The 15,201-nt window shown below is 47.6% G+C and overlaps 1 long non-coding RNA gene across 1 annotated transcript; it reads right to left on the minus strand.

Annotated features, from left to right (window-relative positions):
* Positions 1–11,050: 11,050 nt before the first annotated feature.
* On the minus strand, positions 11,051–14,635 carry LOC125774581 (uncharacterized). The gene is made up of 3 exons (XR_007421066.1): positions 14,193–14,635; positions 11,722–11,791; positions 11,051–11,497 (listed from the first exon to the last, which is right to left on the minus strand). It is a non-coding gene; the product is annotated as an uncharacterized LOC125774581 (long non-coding RNA).
* Between the last annotated feature and the right edge of the window lie 566 nt (positions 14,636–15,201).

Below are 15,201 nucleotides of genomic sequence, written 5' to 3' on the forward strand. Positions count from 1 at the left end.
CACATTAGCCAAGACACTTAAGCCAAGACACCTTAGCCGAGACACATTAGCCAAGACACCTTAGCCAAGACACCTTAGCCAAGACACCTTAGCCAAGACACACTAGCCAAGACACCTTAGCCAAGACACCTTAGCCAAGACACATAAGCCAAGACACATTAGCCAAGACACATTAGCCAAGACACCTTAGCCAAGACACCTTAGCCGAGACACATTAGCCAAGACACCTTAGCCAAGACACATTAGCCAAGACACATTAGCCAAGACACCTTAGCCAAGACACCTTAGCCAAGACACCTTAGCCAAGACACCTTAGCCAAGACACATTAGCCAAGACACCTTAGCCGAGACACATTAGCCACGACACATTAGCCAAGACACATTAGCCAAGACACCTTAGCCAAGACACTTTAGCCAAGACACCTTAGCCAAGACACCTTAGCCAAGACACCTTAGCCAAGACACATTAGCCAAGACACCTTAGCCAAGACACCTTAGCCGAGATACATTAGCCAAGACACATTAGCCAAGACACCTTAGCCAAGACACATTAGCCAAGACACATTAGCCGAGACACATTAGCCAAGACACCTTAGCCGAGACACCTTAGCCGAGACACATTAGCCAAGACACATTAGCCAAGACACCTTAGCCAAGACACCTTAGCCAAGACACATTAGCCAAGACACCTTAGCCAAGACACCTTAGCCAAGACACCTTAGCCAAGACACCTTAGCCAAGACACCTTAGCCAAGACACCTTAGCCAAGACACCTTAGCCAAGACACCTTAGCCAAGACACTTTAGCCAAGACACCTTAGCCAAGACACATTAGCCAAGACACCTTAGCCGAGACACATTAGCCAAGACACCTTAGCCAAGACACATTAGCCAAGACACCTTAGCCGAGACACATTAGCCAAGACACATTAGCCAAGACACCTTAGCCGAGACACATTAGCCAAGACACATTAGCCAAGACACATTAGCCAAGACACCTTAGCCAAGACACTTTAGCCAAGACACATTAGCCAAGACACATTAGCCAAGACACCTTAGCCGAGATACATTAGCCAAGACACATTAGCCAAGACACCTTAGCCAAGACACATTAGCCAAGACACATTAGCCGAGACACATTAGCCAAGACACCTTAGCCGAGACACCTTAGCCGAGACACATTAGCCAAGACACATTAGCCAAGACACCTTAGCCAAGACACCTTAGCCAAGACACATTAGCCAAGACACCTTAGCCAAGACACCTTAGCCAAGACACCTTAGCCAAGACACCTTAGCCAAGACACATTAGCCAAGACACCTTAGCCGAGACACATTAGCCAAGACACATTAGCCAAGACACATTAGCCAAGACACCTTAGCCAAGACACTTTAGCCAAGACACCTTAGCCAAGACACCTTAGCCAAGACACCTTAGCCAAGACACATTAGCCAAGACACATTAGCCAAGACACCTTAGCCGAGATACATTAGCCAAGACACATTAGCCAAGACACCTTAGCCAAGACACATTAGCCAAGACACATTAGCCGAGACACATTAGCCAAGACACCTTAGACAAGACACATTAGCCAAGACACCTTAGCCAAGACACCTTAGCCAAGACACCTTAGCCAAGACACCTTAGCCAAGACACCTTAGCCAAGACACCTTAGCCAAGACACCTTAGCCAAGACACTTTAGCCAAGACACCTTAGCCAAGACACATTAGCCAAGACACCTTAGCCGAGACACATTAGCCAAGACACCTTAGCCAAGACACATTAGCCAAGACACCTTAGCCGAGACACATTAGCCAAGACACCTTAGCCAAGACACATTAGCCAAGACACCTTAGCCAAGACACCTTAGCCAAGACACCTTAGCCAAGACACCTTAGCCGAGACACATTAGCCAAGACACCTTAGCCAAGACACCTTAGCCAAGACACCTTAGCCAAGACACCTTAGCCAAGACACATTAGCCAAGACACCTTAGCCAAGACACCTTAGCCAAGACACTTTAGCCAAGACACATTAGCCAAGACACCTTAGCCGAGACACATTAGCCAAGACACCTTAGCCAAGACACATTAGCCAAGACACATTAGCCAAGACACCTTAGCCAAGACACCTTAGCCAAGACACATTAGCCGAGACACATTAGCCAAGACACATTAGCCAAGACACCTTAGCCAAGACACCTTAGCCAAGACACATAAGCCAAGACACATTAGCCAAGACACATTAGCCAAGACACCTTGGCCAAGACACCTTAGCCAAGACACCTTAGCCAAGACACCTTAGCCAAGACGCTTTAGCCAAGGCACACTAGCCAACACACCTTAGCCAAGACACCTTAGCCAAGACACATTAGCCAAGACACCTTAGCCAAGACACCTTAGCCAAGACACCTTAGCCAAGACACCTAAGCCAAGACACAATAGCCAAGACACCTTAGCCGAGACACAATAGCCAAGACACTTTAGCCGAGACACATTAGCCAAGACACTTTAGCCAAGACACCTTAGCCGAGACACATTAGCCAAGACACCTTAGCCAAGACACCTTAGCCAAGACACCTTAGCCAAGACACCTTAGCCAAGACACTTTAGCCAAGACACCTTAGCCAAGACACCTTAGCCAAGACACATTAGCCAAGACACCTTAGCCAAGACACCTTAGCCAAGACACCTTAGCCAAGACACCTTAGCCAAGACACATTAGCCAAGACACATTAGCCAAGACACATTAGCCAAGACACCTTAGCCAAGACACCTTAGCCAAGAAACCTTTGCCGAGACACATTAGCCAAGACACCTTAGCCAAGACACCTTAGCCAAGACACCTTAGCCAAGACACCTTAGCCAAGACACATTAGCCAAGACACCTTAGCCAAGACACCTTAGCCAAGACACCTTAGCCAAGACACCTTAGCCAAGACACCTTAGCCGAGACACCTTAGCCGAGACACATTAGCCAAGACACATTAGCCAAGACACCTTAGCCAAGAAACTTTAGCCAAGACACCTTAGCCAAGACACCTTAGCCAAGACACCTTAGCCAAGACACTTTAGCCAAGGCACACTAGCCAACACACCTTAGCCAAGACACATAAGCCAAGACACATTAGCCAAGACACATTAGCCAAGACACCTTAGCCAAGACACCTTGGCCAAGACACATTAGCCGAGACACATTAGCCAAGACACCTTAGCCAAGACACCTTAGCCAAGACACCTTAGCCAAGACACCTTAGCCAAGACAAATTAGCCAAGACACCTTAGCCGAGACACATTAGCCAAGACACTATAGCCAAGACACCTTAGCAGAGACACCTTAGCCAAGACACCTCAGCCAAGACACTTTAGCCAAGACACCTTAGCCAAGACACCTTAGCTAAGACACATTAGCCGAGACACCTTAGCCAAGACACCTTAGCCAAGACACATTAGCCAAGACACCTTAGCCAAGACACCTTAGCCAAGACACCTTAGCCAAGACACCTTAGCCAAGACACCTTAGCCAAGACACCTTAGCCAAGACACCTTAGCCAAGACACCTTAGCCGAGACACATTAGCCAAGACACCTTAGCCAAGACACCTTAGCCAAGACACCTTAGCCAAGACACCTTAGCCAAGACACAATAGCCAAGACACCTTAGCCGAGACACAATAGCCAAGACACCTTAGCCGAGACGCATAAGCCAAGACACATAAGCCAAGACACATTAGCCAAGACACATTAGCCAAGACACCTTGGCCAAGACACCTTAGCCAAGACACCTTAGCCTAGACACCTTAGCCAAGACACTTTAGCCAAGGCATACTAGCCAACACACCTTAGCCAAGACACCTTAGCCAAGACACCTTAGCCAAGACACATTAGCCAAGACACCTTAGCCAAGACACCTTAGCCAAGACACCTTAGCCAAGACACCTTAGCCAAGACACAATAGCCAAGACACCTTAGCCAAGACACCTTAGCCGAGACACATTAGCCAAGACACCTTAGCCAAGACACCTTAGCCAAGACACCTTAGCCAAGACACCTTGGCCAAGACACCTTAGCCAAGACACCTTAGCCAAGACACCTTAGCCAAGACACCTTAGCCAAGACACCTTAGCCGAGACACATTAGCCAAGACACCTTAGCCAAGACACCTTAGCCAAGACACCTTAGCCAAGACACCTTAGCCAAGACACTTTAGTCAAGACACCTTAGCCAAGACACCTTCGCCAAGACACATTAGCCAAGACACATTAGCCAAGACACATTAGCCAAGACACCTTAGCCAAGACACCTTAGCCAAGACACCTTAGCCAAGACACCTTAGCCGAGACACATTAGCCAAGACACCTTAGCCAAGACACCTTAGCCAAGACACCTTAGCCAAGACACATTAGCCAAGACACCTTAGCCAAGACACCTTAACCAAGACACCTTAGCCAAGACACCTTAGCCAAGACACCTTAGCCGAGACACCTTAGCCGAGACACATTAGCCAAGACACATTAGCCAAGACACCTTAGCCAAGACACATTAGCCAAGACACCTTAGCCAAGACACCTTAGCCAAGACACATTAGCCGAGACACCTTAGCCAAGACACCTTAGCCAAGACACCTTAGCCAAGACACCTTAGCCAAGACACCTTAGCCAAGACACCTTAGCCAAGACACATTAGCCAAGACACATTAGCCGAGACACCTTAGCCAAGACACCTTAGCCAAGACACCTTAGCCATGACACATTAGCCAAGACACCTTAGCCAAGACACCTTAGCCAAGACACATTAGCCGAGACACCTTAGCCAAGACACCTTAGCCAAGACACATTAGCCAAGACACCTTAGCAAAGACACCTTAGCCAAGACACCTTAGCCAAGACACCTTAGCCAAGACACCTTAGCCAAGACACCTTAGCCAAGACACCTTAGCCGAGACACCTTAGCCGAGACACATTAGCCAAGACACCTTAGCCAAGACACATTAGCCAAGACACCTTAGCCAAGACACCTTAGCCAAGACACATAAGCCAAGACACATTAGCCAAGACACCTTAGCCAAGACACCTTAGCCAAGACACCTTGGCCAAGACACATTAGCCGAGACACATTAGCCAAGACACCTTAGCCAAGACACCTTAGCCAAGACACCTTAGCCAAGACACCTTAGCCAAGACACATTAGCCAAGACACCTTAGCCAAGACACCTTAGCCAAGACACATTAGCCGAGACACCTTAACCAAGACACCTTAGCCAAGACACATTAGCCAAGACACCTTAGCAAAGACACCTTAGCCAAGACACCTTAGCCAAGACACCTTAGCCAAGACACCTTAGCCAAGACACCTTAGCCAAGACACCTTAGCCAAGACACCTTAGCCGAGACACCTTAGCCGAGACACATTAGCCAAGACACCTTAGCCAAGACACCTTAGCCAAGACACACTAGCCAAGACACCTTAGCCAAGACACCTTAGCCAAGACACCTTAGCCGAGACACAATAGCCAAGACACCTTAGCCGAGACGCATAAGCCAAGACACTTTAGCCAAGACACCTTAGCCGAGACACATTAGCCAAGACACCTTAGCCAAGACACCTTAGCCAAGACACCTTAGCCAAGACACCTTAGCCAAGACACACTAGCCAAGACACCTTAGCCAAGACACCTTAGCCAAGACACATAAGCCAAGACACATTAGCCAAGACACATTAGCCAAGACACCTTAGCCGAGACACCTTGGCCAAGACACCTTAGCCAAGACACTTTAGCCAAGACACCTTAGCCAAGACACCTTAGCCAAGACACCTTAGCCAAGACACATTAGCCAAGACACATTAGCCAAGACACCTTAGCCGAGACACATTAGCCAAGACACATTAGCCAAGACACCTTAGCCAAGACACATTAGCCAAGACACCTTAGCCGAGACACATTAGCCAAGACACCTTAGCCGAGACACACTAGCCGAGACACCTTAGCCAAGACACATTAGCCAAGACACCTTAGCCAAGACACCTTAGCCAAGACACCTTAGCCAAGACACATTAGCCAAGACACCTTAGCCAAGACACCTTAGCCAAGACACCTTAGCCAAGACACCTAAGCCAAGACACCTTAGCCAAGACACTTTAGCCAAGACACCTTAGCCGAGACACAATAGCCAAGACACCTTAGCCAAGACACCTTAGCCAAGACACTTTAGCCAAGACACATTAGCCAAGACACCTTAGCCGAGACACATTAGCCAAGACACCTTAGCCAAGACACATTAGCCAAGACACATTAGCCAAGACACCTTAGCCAAGACACCTTAGCCAAGGCACATTAGGCGAGACACCTTAGCCAAGACACATTAGCCAAGACACATTAGCCAAGACACCTTAGCCAAGACACCTTAGCCAAGACACCTTAGCCAAGACACCTTAGCCAAGACACTTTAGCCGAGACACATAAGCCAAGACACATTAGCCAAGACACCTTAGCCAAGACACCTTAGCCAAGACACTTTAGCCAAGACACCTTAGCCAAGACACCTTAGCCAAGACACATTAGCCAAGACACCTTAGCCAAGACACCTTAGCCAAGACACCTTAGCCAAGACACCTTAGCCAAGACACTTTAGCCGAGACACATTAGCCAAGACACATTAGCCAAGACACCTTAGCCAAGACACCTTAGCCAAGACACTTTAGCCAAGACACATTAGCCAAGACACATTAGCCAAGACACATTAGCCAAGACACCTTAGCCAAGACACCTTAGCCAAGACACATTAGCCGAGACACATTAGCCAAGACACCTTAGCCAAGACACATTAGCCAAGACACCTTAGCCAAGACACATTAGCCAAGAAACCTTAGCCAAGAGACCTTAGCCAAGACACCTTAGCCAAGACACCTTAGCCAAGACACCTTAGCCAAGACACCTTAGCCAAGACACTTTGACCGAGACACATTAGCCAAGACACCTTAGCCAAGACACCTTAGCCAAGACACTTTAGCCAAGACACCTTAGCCAAGACACCTTAGCCAAGACACATTAGCCAAGACACCTTAGCCAAGACACATTAGCCAAGACACCTTAGCCAAGACACCTTAGCCAAGACACTTTAGCCGAGACACATTAGCCAAGACACATTAGCCAAGACACCTTAGCCAAGACACCTTAGCCAAGACACTTTAGCCAAGACACCTTAGCCAAGACACCTTAGCCAAGACACATTAGCCAAGACACCTTAGCCAAGACACGTTAGCCAAGACACTTTAGCCGAGACACATTAGCCAAGACACATTAGCCAAGACACATTAGCCAAGACACCTTAGCCAAGACACATTAGCCGAGACACCTTAGCCGAGACACCTTAGCCAAGACACATTAGCCAAGACACCTTAGCCAAGACACCTTAGCCAAGACACCTTAGCCAAGACACCTTAGCCAAGACACTTTAGCCGAGACACATTAGCCAAGACACATTAGCCAAGACACCTTAGCCAAGACACCTTAGCCAAGACACTTTAGCCAAGACACCTTAGCCAAGACACCTTAGCCAAGACACATTAGCCAAGACACCTTAGCCAAGACACATTAGCCAAGACACCTTAGCCAAGACACCTTAGCCAAGACACCTTAGCCGAGACACATTAGCCAAGACACCTTAGCCAAGACACCTTAGCCAAGACACCTTAGCCAAGACACCTTAGCCGAGACACATTAGCCAAGACACATTAGCCAAGACACCTTAGCCAAGACACCTTAGCCAAGACACCTTAGCCAAGACACCTTAGCCAAGACACAATAGCCAAGACACTTTAGCCGAGACACATTAGCCAAGACACATTAGCCAAGACACCTTAGCCAAGACACCTTAGCCGAGACACTTTAGCCAAGACACCTTAGCCAAGACACCTTAGCCAAGACACATTAGCCAAGACACCTTAGCCAAGACACATTAGCCAAGACACCTTAGCCAAGACACCTTAGCCAAGACACTTTAGCCGAGACACATTAGCCAAGACACCTTAGCGAAGACACAATAGCCAAGACACCTTAGCCAAGACACATTAGCCAACACACATTAGCCAAGACACCTTAGCCAAGACACCTTAGCCAAGACACCTTAGCCAAGACACCTTAGCCAAGACACAATAGCCAAGACACCTTAGCCGAGACACAATAGCCAAGACACCTTAGCCAAGACACCTTAGCCAAGACACCTTAGCCAAGACACCTTAGCCAAGACACCTTAGCCAAGACACCTTAGCCAAGACACTTTAGCCAAGACACCTTAGCCAAGACACCTTAGCCAAGACACATTAGCCAAGACACCTTAGCCAAGACACTTTAGCCGAGACACATAAGCCAAGACACCTTAGCAGAGACACCTTAGCCAAGACACTTTAGCCAAGACACATTGGCCAAGACACCTTAGCCAAAACACATTAGCCAAGACACATTAGCCAAGACACATTAGCCAAGACACCTTAGCCAAGACACCTTAGCCAAGACACCTTAGCCAAGACACCTTAGCCAAGACACAATAGCCAAGACACATTAGCCAAGACACCTTAGCCAAGACACATTAGCCAAGACACATTAGCCAAGACACATTAGCCAAGACACCTTAGCCAAGACACATTAGCCGAGACACCTTAGCCAAGACACATTAGCCAAGACACCTTAGCCAAGACACCTTAGCCAAGACACCTTAGCCAAGACACTTTAGCCGAGACACATTAGCCAAGACACATTAGCCAAGACACCTTAGCCAAGACACCTTAGCCAAGACACTTTAGCCAAGACACCTTAGCCAAGACACCTTAGCCAAGACACATTAGCCAAGACACATTAGCCAAGACACCTTAGCCAAGACACCTTAGCCAAGACACCTTAGCCAAGACACCTTAGCCAAGACACCTTAGCCAAGACACCTTAGCCAAGACACCTTAGCCAAGACACCTTAGCCAAGACACCTTAGCCAAGACACTTTAGCCAAGACACCTTAGCCAAGACACCTTAGCCAAGACACATTAGCCAAAACACCTTAGCCAAAACACATTAGCCAAGACACCTTAGCCAAGACACCTTAGCCAAGACACCTTAGCCAAGACACCTTAGCCAAGACACATTAGCCAAGACACCTTAGCCAAGACACCTTAGCCAAGACACCTTAGCCGAGACACAATAGCCAAGACACCTTAGCCGAGACACATTAGCCAAGACACTTTAGCCAAGACACCTTAGCCGAGACACATTAGCCAAGACACCTTAGCCAAGACACCTTAGCCAAGACACCTTAGCCAAGACACCTTAGCCGAGACACCTTAGCCAAGACACCTTAGCCAAGACACATTAGCCAAGACACCTTAGCCAAGACACATTAGCCAAGACACTTTAGCCAAGACACCTTAGCCGAGACACATTAGCCACGACACCTTAGCCAAGACACCTTAGCCAAGACACCTTAGCCAAGACACATTAGCCGAGACACATTAGCCAAGACACCTTAGCCAAGACACCTTAGCCAAGACACCTTAGCCAAAACACCTTAGCCAAGACACATTAGCCAAGACACATTAGCCAAGACACCTTAGCCAAGACACATTAGCCAAGACACCTTAGCCGAGACACATTAGCCAAGACACCTTAGCCAAGACACCTTAGCCAAGACATATTAGCCAAGACACCTAAGCTAAGACACCTTAGCCAAGACACCTTAGCCAAGACACTTTAGCCAAGACACATTAGCCAAGACACCTTAGCCGAGACACATTAGCCAAGACACCTTAGCCAAGACACATTAGCCAAGACACATTAGCCAAGACACCTTAGCCAAGACACCTTAGCCAAGACACATTAGCCGAGACACATTAGCCAAGACACATTAGCCGAGACACCTTAGCCGAGACACATTAGCCAAGACACATTAGCCAAGACACCTTAGCCAAGACACTTTAGCCAAGACACCTTAGCCAAGACACATTAGCCAAGACACCTTAGCCAAGACACCTTAGCCAAGACACCTTAGCCAGGACACCTTAGCCAAGGCACCTTAGCCAAGACACATTAGCCAAGACACATTAGCCAAGACACCTTAGCCAAGACACCTTAGCCAAGACACCTTAGCCAAGACACAATAGCCAAGACACCTTAGCCGAGACACATTAGCCAAGACACCTTAGCCAAGACACCTTAGCCAAGACACCTTAGCCAAGACACCTTAGCCAAGACACCTTAGCCAAGACACCTTAGCCAAGACACATTAGCCAAGACACCTTAGCCGAGACACATTAGCCAAGACACCTTAGCCAAGACACCTTAGCCAAGACACCTTAGCCAAGACACCTTAGCCAAGACACCTTAGCCAAGACACCTTAGCCAAGACACCTTAGCCAAGACACTTTAGCCAAGACACCTTAGCCAAGACACATTAGCCAAGACACATTAGCCAAGACACCTTAGCCAAGACACATTAGCCAAGACACATTAGCCAAGACACCTTAGCCAAGACACCTTAGCCAAGACACCTTAGCCAAGACACCTTAGCCAAGACACCTTAGCCAAGACACCTTAGCCGAGACACATTAGCCAAGACACCTTAGCCAAGACACCTTAGCCAAGACACCTTAGCCAAGACACCTTAGCCAAGACACCTTAGCCAAGACACCTTAGCCAAGACACCTTAGCCAAGACACCTTAGCCAAGACACCTTAGCCAAGACACATTAGCCAAGACACCTTAGCCAAGACACCTTAGCCAAGACACATTAGCCAGGACACCTTAGCCAAGACACCTTAGCCAAGACACATTAGCCAAGACACATTAGCCAAGACACCTTAGCCAAGACACCTTAGCCAAGACACCTTAGCCAAGACACATTAGAAAAGACACAATAGCCAAGACACCTTAGCCGAGACACATTAGCCAAGACACCTTAGCCAAGACACCTTAGCCAAGACACCTTAGCCAAGATTCCTTAGCCAAGACACCTTAGCCAAGACACCTTAGCCAAGACACCTTAGCCAAGACACTTTAGCCAAGACACCTTAGCCAAGACACCTTAGCCAAGACACCTTAGCCAAGACACCTTAGCCAAGACACCTTAGCCAAGACACCTTAGCCAAGACACCTTAGCCAAGACACATTAGCCGAGACACATTAGCCAAGACACCTTAGCCAAGACACACTAGCCCAGACACATTAGCCAAGACACATTAGCCAAGACACCTTAGCCAAGACACATTAGCCGAGACACCTTAGCCAAGACACATTAGCCAAGACACCTTAGCCAAGACACCTTAGCCAAGACACCTTAGCCAAGACACCTTAGCCAAGACACTTTAGCCGAGACACATTAGCCAAGACACATTAGCCAAGACACCTTAGCCAAGACACCTTAGCCAAGACACTTTAGCCAAGACACCTTAGCCAAGACACCTTAGCCAAGACACATTAGCCAAGACACCTTAGCCAAGACACATTAGCCAAGACACCTTAGCCAAGACACCTTAGCCAAGACACCTTAGCCGAGACACATTAGCCAAGACACCTTAGCCAAGACACCTTAGCCAAGACACCTTAGCCAAGACACCTTAGCCGAGACACATTAGCCAAGACACTATAGCCAAGACACCTTAGCCAAGACACCTTAGCCAAGACACCTTAGCCAAGACACTTTAGCCAAGACACCTTAGCCAAGACACCTTAGCCAAGACACCTTAGCCAAGACACCTTAGCCAAGACACCTTAGCCAAGACACCTTAGCCAGGACACCTTAGCCAAGACACCTTAGCCAAGACACATTAGCCAAGACACATTAGCCAAGACACCTTAGCCAAGACACCTTAGCCAAGACACCTTAGCCAAGACACCTTAGCCAAGACACAATAGCCAAGACACCTTAGCCGAGACACATTAGCCAAGACACCTTAGCCAAGACACCTTAGCCAAGACACCTTAGCCAAGACACCTTAGCCAAGACACCTTAGCCAAGACACCTTAGCCAAGACACTTTAGCCAAGACACCTTAGCCAAGACACCTTAGCCAAGACACATCCCAGTCATGCAAAAGCGAGTTCATGCGGTCGGTATTCTTTTGTTCTCATGGTCGGTAACGAGCCCGTTTGGAATCCACCGCGGAGTCCCGCAGGAAGACATTTACCGACCTCACGCACACACTCAAACCGGGTTGGTATATAAAGCCCCGCGTAGCCACGCCTGCTTCAGTCGCCCGCGAGCGTTCGTAGCGTGTGGACCTACGCCGGATTTTAGCAAAAAAATTAATGAATTCCAGGAAATAAAAACGCCTGGGGGGTTCCTCAAATTCACTCTCTCGTGAGAGCGTGAGAGAATCTTTTTTCCCCATACAACTTCCTTGGAGCTTTTGCTGAAATGATAGAGAACATTGGATTAGAAATTGGTGTAGAAGAAAGTCATGCTTACATTTGCGCCATCCGACCAGTCGTTGAGGGGGTACGTTGTGTACCGTATATAAATGAAGCTGAATGGGAATGGATTTCACTGCACGTATGATGCAAAAAATAATTCCTTCGTGCTTTTTGATATTTTTGGGGAAAAATATTGCATGACAGGTTTGTTTCCTACCATACGGCCGTTCCGATAAAAAATATTAGACGCTGTTTGGACCTTTTTAACTACACTTAAGGTGTGGTTTTATGGAAAATTTCTTTAAACACACAGAAATACGAGGTAGCTGCTACAGGTGCTATTTTTTCCCCATGAGCGTTCAGACAGACGACAGGTAACTAGCACTGTTCGTTGTCGCTACGCGCCTATGCATGCGGAAGGTGTTACTGGTTGTTGTAGGCAGGTAATGAACACAGGATGTTATGTAGGTGCGACTAGGGGAAACCGAATACCTCTGATCAGAATTGAGTCATACCACAAACCATTGCTTGGCCAAGAAATGCTTACCGGCTAAACACCGACTCGCGTACCAGTGATGCGTTCGGGTACATAGGTAAAGAATATGAATGTAAAAGGATGCGTCGATTAGGTGTCGCACGATGGGACTAGATGCAGTGAACGATCAATTTAAAAGCTGTTCAAAAGCCCTAAATTTTTCAAAACAATTGTTCATAAGTAGTTTTAACACTGTCCTTTACATCTTTTTCCAAATCGTATGTTTGAAAGAATTTTAAAATTAAATTTGTGACGCTGAAGCAATCTCCGACATATTAAATCAAAATAACATGGTTAATTAACTGTTCAAAAATCGGCAAAAATATTTAAAAGATACGAAATGTTATTCTTTACAACTTTGTAGAACATCATTTTCGTCTAGCTCTTCAACTTTTTTAGTTATTCGCTAAAAACCAAAGCCAGTACGTTACGGGCGGCCGCGAGGAAATAGCTAAAGCAAGGCATAGAATTGTAGCGAAAAATACCTCGTTTTTGTAATTGAATTTTAATACTATTTTATTTAAATATCTCACGGGAAAATCTTGCAACTAATAGCCCAAAGTGTGGCCAACATATTGTAATCGGTCGTTTGTAAATAAATAGTAATTTTGATACAAATAAATGAAGAAAACTGAACGCGCTTTTGCACGCTACGCTACGACCATCGCGACCAAAACACCGTCCGCTGGATTCATCTTTCACCCGTACGCTGCGGACGCGTTGCTTTCCACATGGACTCATTCACCGACCTTAAACATTCACCCGTAAGGATCGAGCAAGCGCCCGTACACTGCAGACGCGTTGCTTTCCACATGGACGCCGTGAGGATTCCACGTAAGGATTCCACATGGACTCGATAGCCGACTGGATCGTGCATGCGCCCGTACACATCGACCCGGGTCACGCCCCTAGGATCGTGCAGGCGCTCGTACGCTGTGTACACACATGGTGTCTTTGAATGTGTTAGTGTGTATCGACGCGCGATCCCAACACGCATTCTCGCTTTAGCAGGATGATCGTTAGTTAGGTAGAGGGAGAAAGGGCTAATTGGGATCGACAGCGTACCGTGTATATGCGTATGTGCACGTTTTTTATCTCACTTCGCCTGTAGGCCAGAACATAGCGGCAATAGTATTTATTAGCAGGCGTGGTTGAATTGCACATTGGGATTAGCCAAGACACCTTAGCCAAGACACCTTAGCCAAGACACCTTAGCCAAGACACCTTAGCCAAGACACATTAGCCGAGACGCATTAGCCAAGACACCTTAGCCAAGACACATTAGCCAAGACACCTTAGCCAAGACACATTAGCCGAGACACCTTAGCCGAGACACCTTAGCCAAGACACATTAGCCAAGACACCTTAGCCAAGACACCTTAGCCAAGACACCTTAGCCAAGACACCTTAGCCAAGACACTTTAGCCGAGACACATTAGCCAAGACACATTAGCCAAGACACCTTAGCCAAGACACCTTAGCCAAGACACCTTAGCCAAGACACTTTAGCCAAGACACCTTAGCCAAGACACCTTAGCCAAGACACATTAGCCAAGACACCTTAGCCAAGACACATTAGCCAAGACACCTTAGCCAAGACACCTTAGCCAAGACACCTTAGCCGAGACACATTAGCCAAGACACCTTAGCCAAGACACCTTAGCCAAGACACCTTAGCCAAGACACCTTAGCCGAGACACAATAGCCAAGACACTATAGCCGAGACACATTAGCCAAGACACTATAGCCAAGACACCTTAGCCAAGACACCTTAGCCAAGACACCTTAGCCAAGACACTTTAGCCAAGACACCTTAGCCAAGACACCTTAGCCAAGACACCTTAGCCAAGACACCTTAGCCAAGACACATTAGCCAAGACACCTTAGCCAAGACACCTTAGCCAAGACACCTTAGCCAGGACACCTTAGCCAAGACACCTTAGCCAAGACACATTAGCCAAGACACATTAGCCAAGACATCTTAGCCAAGACACCTTAGCCAAGACACCTTAGCCAAGACACCTTAGCCAAGACACAATAGCCAAGACACCTTAGCCGAGACACATTAGCCAAGACACCTTAGCCAAGACACATTAGCCAAGACACTTTAGCCAAGACACCTTAGCCGAGACACATTAGCCAAGACACCTTAGCCAAGACACCTTAGCCAAGACACTTTAGCCAAGACACCTTAGCCAAGACACCTTAGCCAAGACACATTAGCCAAGACACCTTAGCCAAGACACCTTAGCCAAGACACCTTAGCCAAGACACC

The sequence above is a fragment of the Anopheles funestus genome, unplaced genomic scaffold (assembly GCF_943734845.2).
Source record: "Anopheles funestus unplaced genomic scaffold, idAnoFuneDA-416_04 scaffold_32_ctg1, whole genome shotgun sequence".
NCBI lineage: Eukaryota > Metazoa > Arthropoda > Insecta > Diptera > Culicidae > Anopheles > Anopheles funestus.